The sequence below is a fragment of the Dipodomys spectabilis genome, unplaced genomic scaffold (genome assembly GCF_019054845.1).
Source record: "Dipodomys spectabilis isolate Male_0828 unplaced genomic scaffold, ASM1905484v1 ptg000295l, whole genome shotgun sequence".
Lineage (NCBI taxonomy): Eukaryota > Metazoa > Chordata > Mammalia > Rodentia > Heteromyidae > Dipodomys > Dipodomys spectabilis.
The window spans coordinates 2,626,724-2,635,643 of NW_024870972.1; the positions used below are offsets into that span (position 1 = coordinate 2,626,724).

An 8,920-nucleotide genomic window follows, 5' to 3' on the forward strand; every position below is an offset into this window, starting at 1 on the left:
CATCTTGACCCTCGACTTGCATGGTTCACTTTCATCAATGTCCAGTACAGCCAGAGGGCTCTGGTGCTGCATTTTTTGCACCCACTTCCCACTAATTCTGTGCCCTTCCCCCATCTTCCCTGTATATTAGGTGAAGAATACAGATTCATCAGAAAATGAAAAGACAAATTAAGAAAAGTTCCTTTGTTTCCTTATCATTGCAATTCAATTCCTTCTCTCTCTCTCTCTCTCTCTCTCTCTCTCTCTCTCTCTATATATATATATATATATATATATATATATATATAGTATTATATAGAAAAGGTGCTTGGGTATTACAACTTTGTGATTTTCTCCAAATGCTTCCTCTTCTGTTCTTACTGTAAATGATGCCTAGAGTCCTGTACAGTATGTCATATCCCATTGTGTTTTAAACCTTTCTTCCACATATCAAGGGAACAGGTACCATTTGTCAATTTGATGTTCTCTTAACTTTCTTAACATGATTTATTCTAGTGTCTCCATTTCCCTGCAAATGACATTATTTTATCCTTTCTAATGGCTCTGTAAAATTTCATTGTATATAGATGGCATAATTATTGGTTCCATTCATTTATTGTGGGGCATCTGGGTTGTGTACATTTCTTGTCACTGTGAATTGAGCACCAAGGAACATGGTTGTACAAATGTCCTTGCCATTTTCTAATTTCTCCACTTCCCCACCAACATTTGTTGTCTAATTCAAGATATTTGGATAAGATGGTATCTCAGGATTACTTTGATTTATATTTTCTTTATGGCCAGGGATGATGAACCTTTCCTGATATGTTTCTTTGCTATTCTTACCTCTTCTTATGAGAAGTCTCTCCTTAGCTCCTCTGCCCATTTGGTGATTGGTTTATTAGTTTGCGGAGGGGTTGTTCCTTGAGATCCATGTATACATTGAAAATTAGCCCTTTGTCTGATGTATTGCAGGTAAATATCTTTTCCCAATTTGTTGGCTGTCTTTTTAATTTAGTGGCTATGTCTCTAGCCTGTGTAGGTTTTTTTCCTTTGATGTAGTCCCATTTGTTGGGTCTCTTTCCTATCTGTTATGCCCCTGGGATTCTATTCAGGAAGTTCCTGCCAGTACCTATAAGTTCTTTTTTTTAATTATTATTTTAATGGTAAAAACTTTATTTACTTTTATAAATACATCTCAAGACAAAACTTTTCAAAAAATACTTTCCCCCCCAAAAAATTAAAAAAATAAAGGAAAGCTCGTAATAAGTAGGCAGACTGTCTTGAGGCCTTTTTTGTTCTTAAGGAGAGCTCTCTGCAGTGTAGAACAGGACAATCGCCACACACCCAACGCTGCCATGGGTTTGGCCTTGGGGAGAGAAAAGCCCAGCCTGGACTGAGTGTCCTCTCCTGGTCACGGCCATAGTGACACCTTCCAGTATCTAACACTATCTAGGATTATCTAGTATGGATCCTATTATAGTTGGGCTATGCTGTATACAATGTTAACTGTTGAGAACATATAACTCTCTCTGCATATATGTGTGAATTGTAAAGTATAAGTTGAACTCCTAGTTCAACAAACACAAGTTATTCTCTATGTGCTCCCAGTGTCCCTATGAGGCTTCTCAACAAGCTGTTCATCTTTCCTGTTTAGATAACATTAAACACCATTGTTTTGTTAGGTCAAGAATAAAGATGAGGGGTGAAAATAAACCTTTGCCTTTAAATAGTTTATTATCCTCAACCCCAAACTAGGAGTTAAATTAGAAAACATTTTGTTGTTGTTGTCTCCATTACTGGTGAAGTGTGGGGTATACTCCCAGCCTCCTCCATGCCCTGCTGGACCACAGCCAAGGCCACCCTGGGCCTTCCACTGGGCTCCATCCTTGAAAAGCTGCCTAATGGAGGGAAGTCAGAAAGATCTGCATTTACAAGTTTCCCAAAATGTGCTAGAACTTTTTTGGTCAGTTTTATAGAACTTTCTTGGTCAGTTATATTCCACCTCAATGTCTCCAGTATTTTCCAAGCAGATCAAGTCACTTGCAGATAATGAAGAAGCTTTGTGGCCCAGGGGTCCATGCCTTGGAATCAGATAGTTCCAGAAGGGCCAGGGGTCTCATGTATGGTAGAGATGTCTTGTCCAGGTGACTGGAGTTTCTGACTTTCCTGTTCTCCATGAGGCCTGAGCAGGGCGGAGGGCAAAGAGGTGTCTTCTACAATAGCCACTGAAGTGAGGGAGGCAGAAGGTCAGTTGTTCCAATGGGCAGATGTGGAGAGGATTCTAGAAGGGGATCAAATCCGCTGCTTTGGGCAGGAGTATCAGTTATTTTTACAGAAAGCAACAGAGAAATTAATTTTCTTTTCTGACTACTGAAAAGTGGAAAGATGCTCAAGTTTACCACTTAAAGGAACAATAGACATTTCAAAAATCTCTGTCTAAACTTTGGTTTTCTTTAAAAAAAAACCACACACAAAACCAAGTCATCACAAAAAGAAATATAAGTTGAGGCTGTAGGCAGGTGCTGTTCTGTCCGTGGCAGTCTTTTGTGCAAAGTAAGGCGTATTGGAGCTCCAATTTAACTGATGCAGTGGGGTTTACTGCCTCTGCATGCCGAGGCAGTGCACGTCATCGGTGCCCTTGCTCTTGAAGCCTGAGAGGGGCTGACCATACTTGTCCACGCACCAGCAGAAGTCCCGCTTTCTGCCTTTGGAGTGGCTACACTGCTTCTTCTTATAAAAATCCTTTCTTGTCCCAGTTGGGGATGTGCACACCCCTGGGACTCAGCACATTGAGGAACTTCAGGTGATTCAGGGTGTCTTCCATCTCTCTAAGGCAGGGACCATATTCTGTCTCCTGTTTGGACTCCGAGGAGAAGGTCTGGGTGTCCATGCTCTGGGACTCATAGTCAACTTTATAGCGCTGGTTGTCCTTCGCGTGACCTTTCTTGATGGTGTCCAGCTTTGCGTGAATGGAATGGAACTTGGAGTCAGGCACCCTATGTGTGCTGGGCAGGGCATGGCTCTCCACGCTCCCTGTGCCTCGGTCCTTCTCCGACTCACTAGCATTTCCTGAGGCGGAGGGCACCAGCAGCAGGTAAGCCTCAGCTGGCCGGGATGCTGGCGTTGGCGGAGAACCCGCAGCCATCCAGTAGCGCCTGCAGTGGGCATGGCTTGCCCAGTGGCAGCTGGCAGTTGAGCCCCTAGCTGCAGCTGCAGCGTTCGGTGTAGACACCGCACGGCTGGCCCTTGCGCAGAGCACATGTCAGGCAGCAGCCATAGCCTGGCTCGGGCACCAGATCGGCACACCCCTGCACTGAGCCAGCGCGTTGGCATCACAGGGCTCTCAGCATAAGATGGGACCCTCGTCACCGGCGGCCTGAGGAACAGAGCCAGGGCGGTGAGCAGAGCTGCCCAGAGTGTGGGGCGCCGCTCGATGCATGGCGCCTGTCGCAGGGGCCAACTGGAGTAAGCGCTTACTGGGTCTAGGCAGGCAGTGTGAGATTGCAGGATCTGGAGCGCAACTACTGGTGCTCGGCGTGCAGCTGCCCAGCTCGCACCTCAATACCTATAAGTTCTAATATCACCCTTTTTCTGTGTTATAGTAGTTTGGCTGATTTTAATATAGTTAATCTATTTTGAGTTGATGTTAGTGCAAGCAGAGATCCACTTCTACTTTTCTGCCTGTGGATGTCCAGTTTTCCCAACACCAATAATTGAAGAGGCTATGATGTGTGTGTTGTGTGTGTGTGTGTGTGTGTGTGTGTGTGTGTGTGTGTGTGTGTTGGTCGTGGGGCTTGAACTCTGGGTCTCGGAGCTACCCCTTTGCATTTCATCTCCAGCCTAGTACTTGAACCACAGTTCCACTTCCCATTTTCTTGAGGTTTATTGGAGCTAAGAGTCTCATGGACTTCCCTGGCCCTGCTGGCTTTCAACAACCATCCTCAGATCTCAGCCTTCTGAGTAGCTAGATTAAAGGCATGAGCCACAGGCACCCAGCAAGGCTATGTTTTATCCACATTACATCTTTCGCTCTTTTGTCGAATATCAGATGATTGTAAGTATGTAGTTTTATTTCTGGGTCTTTTCATCTTTTCTAATACGTTTTTTATTGTAAAAATAATGTACAAAGAATTACAGTTACATAAAGTAGGTAATGAGTTCATTTCCTCTCAAGCATTGTTACTTCCTCCTTTGTTTTTCCCCTACCATCCCTACAATTCCACCTCCACAACTACTCCTTTCCATCCCACCTCCCCACTCCTTGCATAAATTGTAAAGTACGTTTTTGAACATAGTGTCTTGATCTCATTGTTAAAATGGGTCAAACTGTATCCCTAGTTAAGCATTTGTTTTTTCCCTTCTCCTCCCATCAAAAAAACAACAACAAAAAAAAACACACATAACATAGGTTACAAGATTGGGTCGAAGAATGATGATTGTTGACTTAATTTGATAAGTATTCTATAGCTTTTAATGGTAAGCCTTATTAACTCAAGGGGGGAGCAAAAACATTCAGAATAGTGGAATGTGGCTACCACTCATTTGATGTGTGTGGATAGATTATGATTAATCAAAATATATCTATTAATTCCCAGTGGTAGACTGCTATGCTAACTGGGAGGAGACTTTGGTAATGCCAGGCATTTGAATACTGGTAATGAAGCAGAATATGAGGGGAGAGCATTTGCTAAGGATGTAACTTCCTAGGCTCATACTAAATACATTGAAGTAGAATGCTAAGTGCTGATCGACTGAGCCCCAAATTTTATTTGTTGACTTCTTTGTTTTGTGAAGTCCAGGGATTTGAACCTAGAGCCTGGGTGCTGCCCCTTAATTTTTTATCAAGGCTAGTGCTCTACCAGTTGAACACAGCTTCATGTCCATAATTTTGGTGTTTAATTGGAGATCAGTCTTTCCAAATTTCCTCTTTGGGCTTGCTTCAAACCTGATCCTCAGGTATCAGCCTCCCGAGTAGCTAACATTCCAGTTGTGAGCCACCAGAGCCTGGCTAGAATTACATTTTAAAAGTATATAGGTGAATCAGATGTGTCTAGGTACTATTTGAGCACTTTGGTCCAGTAGGTCATGTCAGATTTAGAATAACATCAGAATTTTTCTCCTTGTAACTCGCAGCATCCAATATCTATATAATTTATTCTGATCTTCATGTCTGATCTTTTTTTCTTCGTTGTACCTTTTTTTTCTTACTTCACAAGCAAGCACGTCAGTGATGTTTTCCTTTTCTGAAGCAAGTTACGTCCTTTCCCATCACTGAGGGATGTAATTGCTGCTCTTACTGCCTGGAGTACCTGCTTCTAGTTAATTGCACGGATGATGGCTCTCAGGTTAACTATCTCCTCCTCAGGGATATCTCCTCACATACCCGCTGTGAAATTGTTGCCACGAAACTACCAATGTCATGTCTCTGATTTACAAAAATTATCATTATGATTTCTGGTTTTCTTTTCAGCATGAAATTGATGAGGAGAGAGCCACATTCACTTGTTTCTCCAACACCTATAATAGTGCCTGGTCCTTAGTGCTCAGGAGCCTTGCATGGGGATCAGCCTTCACCAGCTCAATTTATCCTAGATTCTGGTCAGGACAGCTCTTGAAGCTGATATCTGGTGGCTAGCAGTCATTCCCTCTCATTCTTTGTGCCTTTCTGTGTTGCTGAGTCCACTTCAGAGAAAGATCAGTGCCTGACACCTATTTGCTGTTATGGAAAGATGGCTATGACACCATACAAGTTATGGGCATTGTTTTGTGAAGCTGTGTGCGGAGACGCATCCCCACACAAGTTCTCAAAGGCAAGTGTCTCCCATGCCCAGGAGTGCATTCCACAACTCAGCATCCAAACTATCACCTACTCCCTAATGCACTCAGTGTATATTCCCATTTCCATTAAAAAAAGAAAAATCAAGATATGCCTTTCATGATTTGTCATTGAATTACTGAAACAAAGTATATAATTTGGGGGCTGGAAAGGTGGCTCAGTGGTAGAGTGCTTGGCTTGCATCATGAGGCTCTGGGTTCGATTCCTCAGAACCACATAAGCAAAAAGAAAATAAGCTAGAAGTGGCCCTGTAGCTCAAGTGGTAGAGCACTAGCCTTGAGCTGAAGAGTTGAGGGATAGCACTCAGGCCCAGAGTTCAAGCTGACAACTGGGCACCCCCCAAAAGTATATAATTTTATGTATTTGTAAGTCTTTGTCCATCTCTCTTGAGCCCTTGACATATTTCTATGTGTTTGCAGCTTGGGAAGGGAAATAAGGTTTAATTCAGGATAGTCAAAAACATTTTGGGAGGGAATGCCAACTTTCCATCTGATGTTCTACAGATGTCCATCTTGGCACAGGAACTGAGTAGACTGTCATAGCATAAGAGGCTTGTCCTGACTTCTACTGACTTTCCTCTGGGGTCACAGAGTGTGATCCAACTGCATACGTGTCGCTTGGCTACACTCGAGGGACCAGGTCTCCTCTGAAAATCTAATGGCATGGGAGTAAGAGAAACTAAAACTCAGAACTCAGCCTCCCACATCACTAGGATTACAGGCCTGAGTCTCATATACTACCTCATAACCGCCTTTTTATACATTGTGTAGCCTGTTTCATTATATTCACCTCATAGACAGATATACAAATATATGTTTATATTTATTCATCTATTTATAATCAGTGTTATATCTAGAAACACAAAAATATGTATTCATATAATTATAATCAAAGTTATATTACCGCTTTCCCCAATAATGTTTTACACTAATATTATGTGAAAAAAATACTTAAAATTGAAAAAGTTAAAAGCCCTTGTAGTATGAAAAATCATATTCGATCTTATATATCATATAATATACTATATAAAATGTAATGAATATAACATGTATTTCCATATAACTGATTTAATTGCTTCCTGATTTTGTTTGTCCATCTATGTAAGCCTTCTTTCTTCTATTGATGATGGCTTATACTTTCCAGTGTCAATATTTCTTATGTATTTTGTCAAATATATTCAGCCCTAAGTAGAATTTTTATGTTAATGGAGCCAATTTTTTCTTCAATATTTCCCAAAGCACAATGAATATGTATACAGACTTGAACTCACTGTTGGAAGAAAGTCCCACATACCAGTATAAGTATTGTAGCATATGTCCCAATTGACAGAACAGCTTTCTAGGTCATCTGATCTGGTATGTCCTAGATCTGTTGTAGCCACCTTATCACCACATGCAGGCATGGCCTGGCTTCCTTGCAACTCCCTGTGCATTTAACCATTCCCTTTATATCCAGTAGGCTCTCTTGTTCATCCCCCTGTCACTCTGTTTTCCCACACACAAAACACATGTGCATGGTGCTTTACATTGTAGGTTGAAAAAAAAACACATTTAAGGCTCATGAATTGTATAACATAGCATAAACATTGACATTTTAATAACGTTAGAAAAATAACTAGAATGATCATTTTACAACAATCAGGACCAAAAAGAAATATAAAGATTTTCTAAATAAGGGAGGAAGCAATCTCTAAATCTGGATTGTCTTCTAAGTTGCCTTCAGACACAAATTCTGCCTCAGTGTCCTCAAAATGATCTACTTCCTCATTAAAGGCAGTATTTTCTTCCTGAGTCTAGGGAGGGACAGATCTTATTTCTCAACTGGAAATTGGATCCCCAGCAGAAGGACAGATTGGTCTGGATATTCTGTGAGAACAGATTCCCTTTCCTCAACTGAATCTAGACTTTGGACCTAACTTATTGGTTTTCCTGAACATAGACTGGGGTCATTTTCCATTAGCACATATTTACCCTGCACTCCAAGACCAAAACATTTTTTACTGGTTTGGATGTGATCTAGGTGAATTGTGAACATCAATGGAAGACATTCTGGATCATCTTCTTCCTTGGTGGTATGTGCAGGTACACCTACATAACATGTGGAATTCAGAACCAGTGGGATGTCCACAGGACTCAAAACCTAGTTGGGCCTTTCTACACATTGAAAAAAGCCTCTATGTTCACATGCTTTCTGGAGTCCAGTGTTGGCTTCCAATCTCCATCAGTCACCATAGGCGACATCACTGATGGGTTCTTTATCTGGAGTTCAGCAAGAAGTTCTCTACAGTGACACAACATAAGAATGAAAACAGGTACAGGAGTCTTAGAGTTCACTCTAGAAGTTAAAGTGTGACTAAACTTCTATGAGGATTTAGTAGGAGAAGCTGTAGAACTTGAGTTTGGACTGAACACTGATGAGAAGGTAGGGTATTTCTAATGAGTGGTTATGTCCAAGTTCTTTTAAAAAGGGAACAGACATTACCCGGCATAGAACATCCATAAAAGGACATTTTGCCAAGCTGGGTAGTACAAAGGGCTTTTGGCCAAGCAGGCCCATCCCTTGAGACCGGATCTATCCCTACTCACAAGCTCTAAGGCATCTAAACAAGGATTATTTACTCTTTTTCTTGGTCTCACAGGCCATGCGTTGCTCCAGCTGGTCCAGAAGAATATGTAAGCAGATCAGCAAGTCTGAAGAGGGCATGTTGAGCTTGTCATACTGTGTAAGTTTTTTCAGGATGTCAAGTTTCTTGTGCTCATAAAAATCATCAGGGTAGATGTCCATCCAAATAGTTAAGATGGAACAATCGATGCTGTGGGCATATTGGTGACAAGGAAAATGAGAGTCTGCTATCTCCATCCTGAGCCTTCTACTATAGACCCTTTCTGGCAGGACTAGAATGTTTGGAAGTGGGAAGAGACTCCTGGAAGCAGAATGCCCCTCACAACCCACTTCTAGAAATTTCTAATACAATACTCCAAAATTCTCCCTGTGATGGGCAGAGAAAGTTGTTTCCCCACTGTATCTGACTTGCTACACACAACCCTCCCTGTCATCAAGGGATTGTGATCCATGCTGGGCTGGTCATAAACAGAAAACCCT

The 8,920-nt window shown here is 41.8% G+C and overlaps 1 pseudogene; it reads right to left on the bottom strand.

Moving 5' to 3' along the window:
* Positions 1 to 2,470: 2,470 nt before the first annotated feature.
* LOC122126978 lies at positions 2,471 to 3,421 on the bottom strand (annotated as a pseudogene).
* Between the last annotated feature and the right edge of the window lie 5,499 nt (positions 3,422 to 8,920).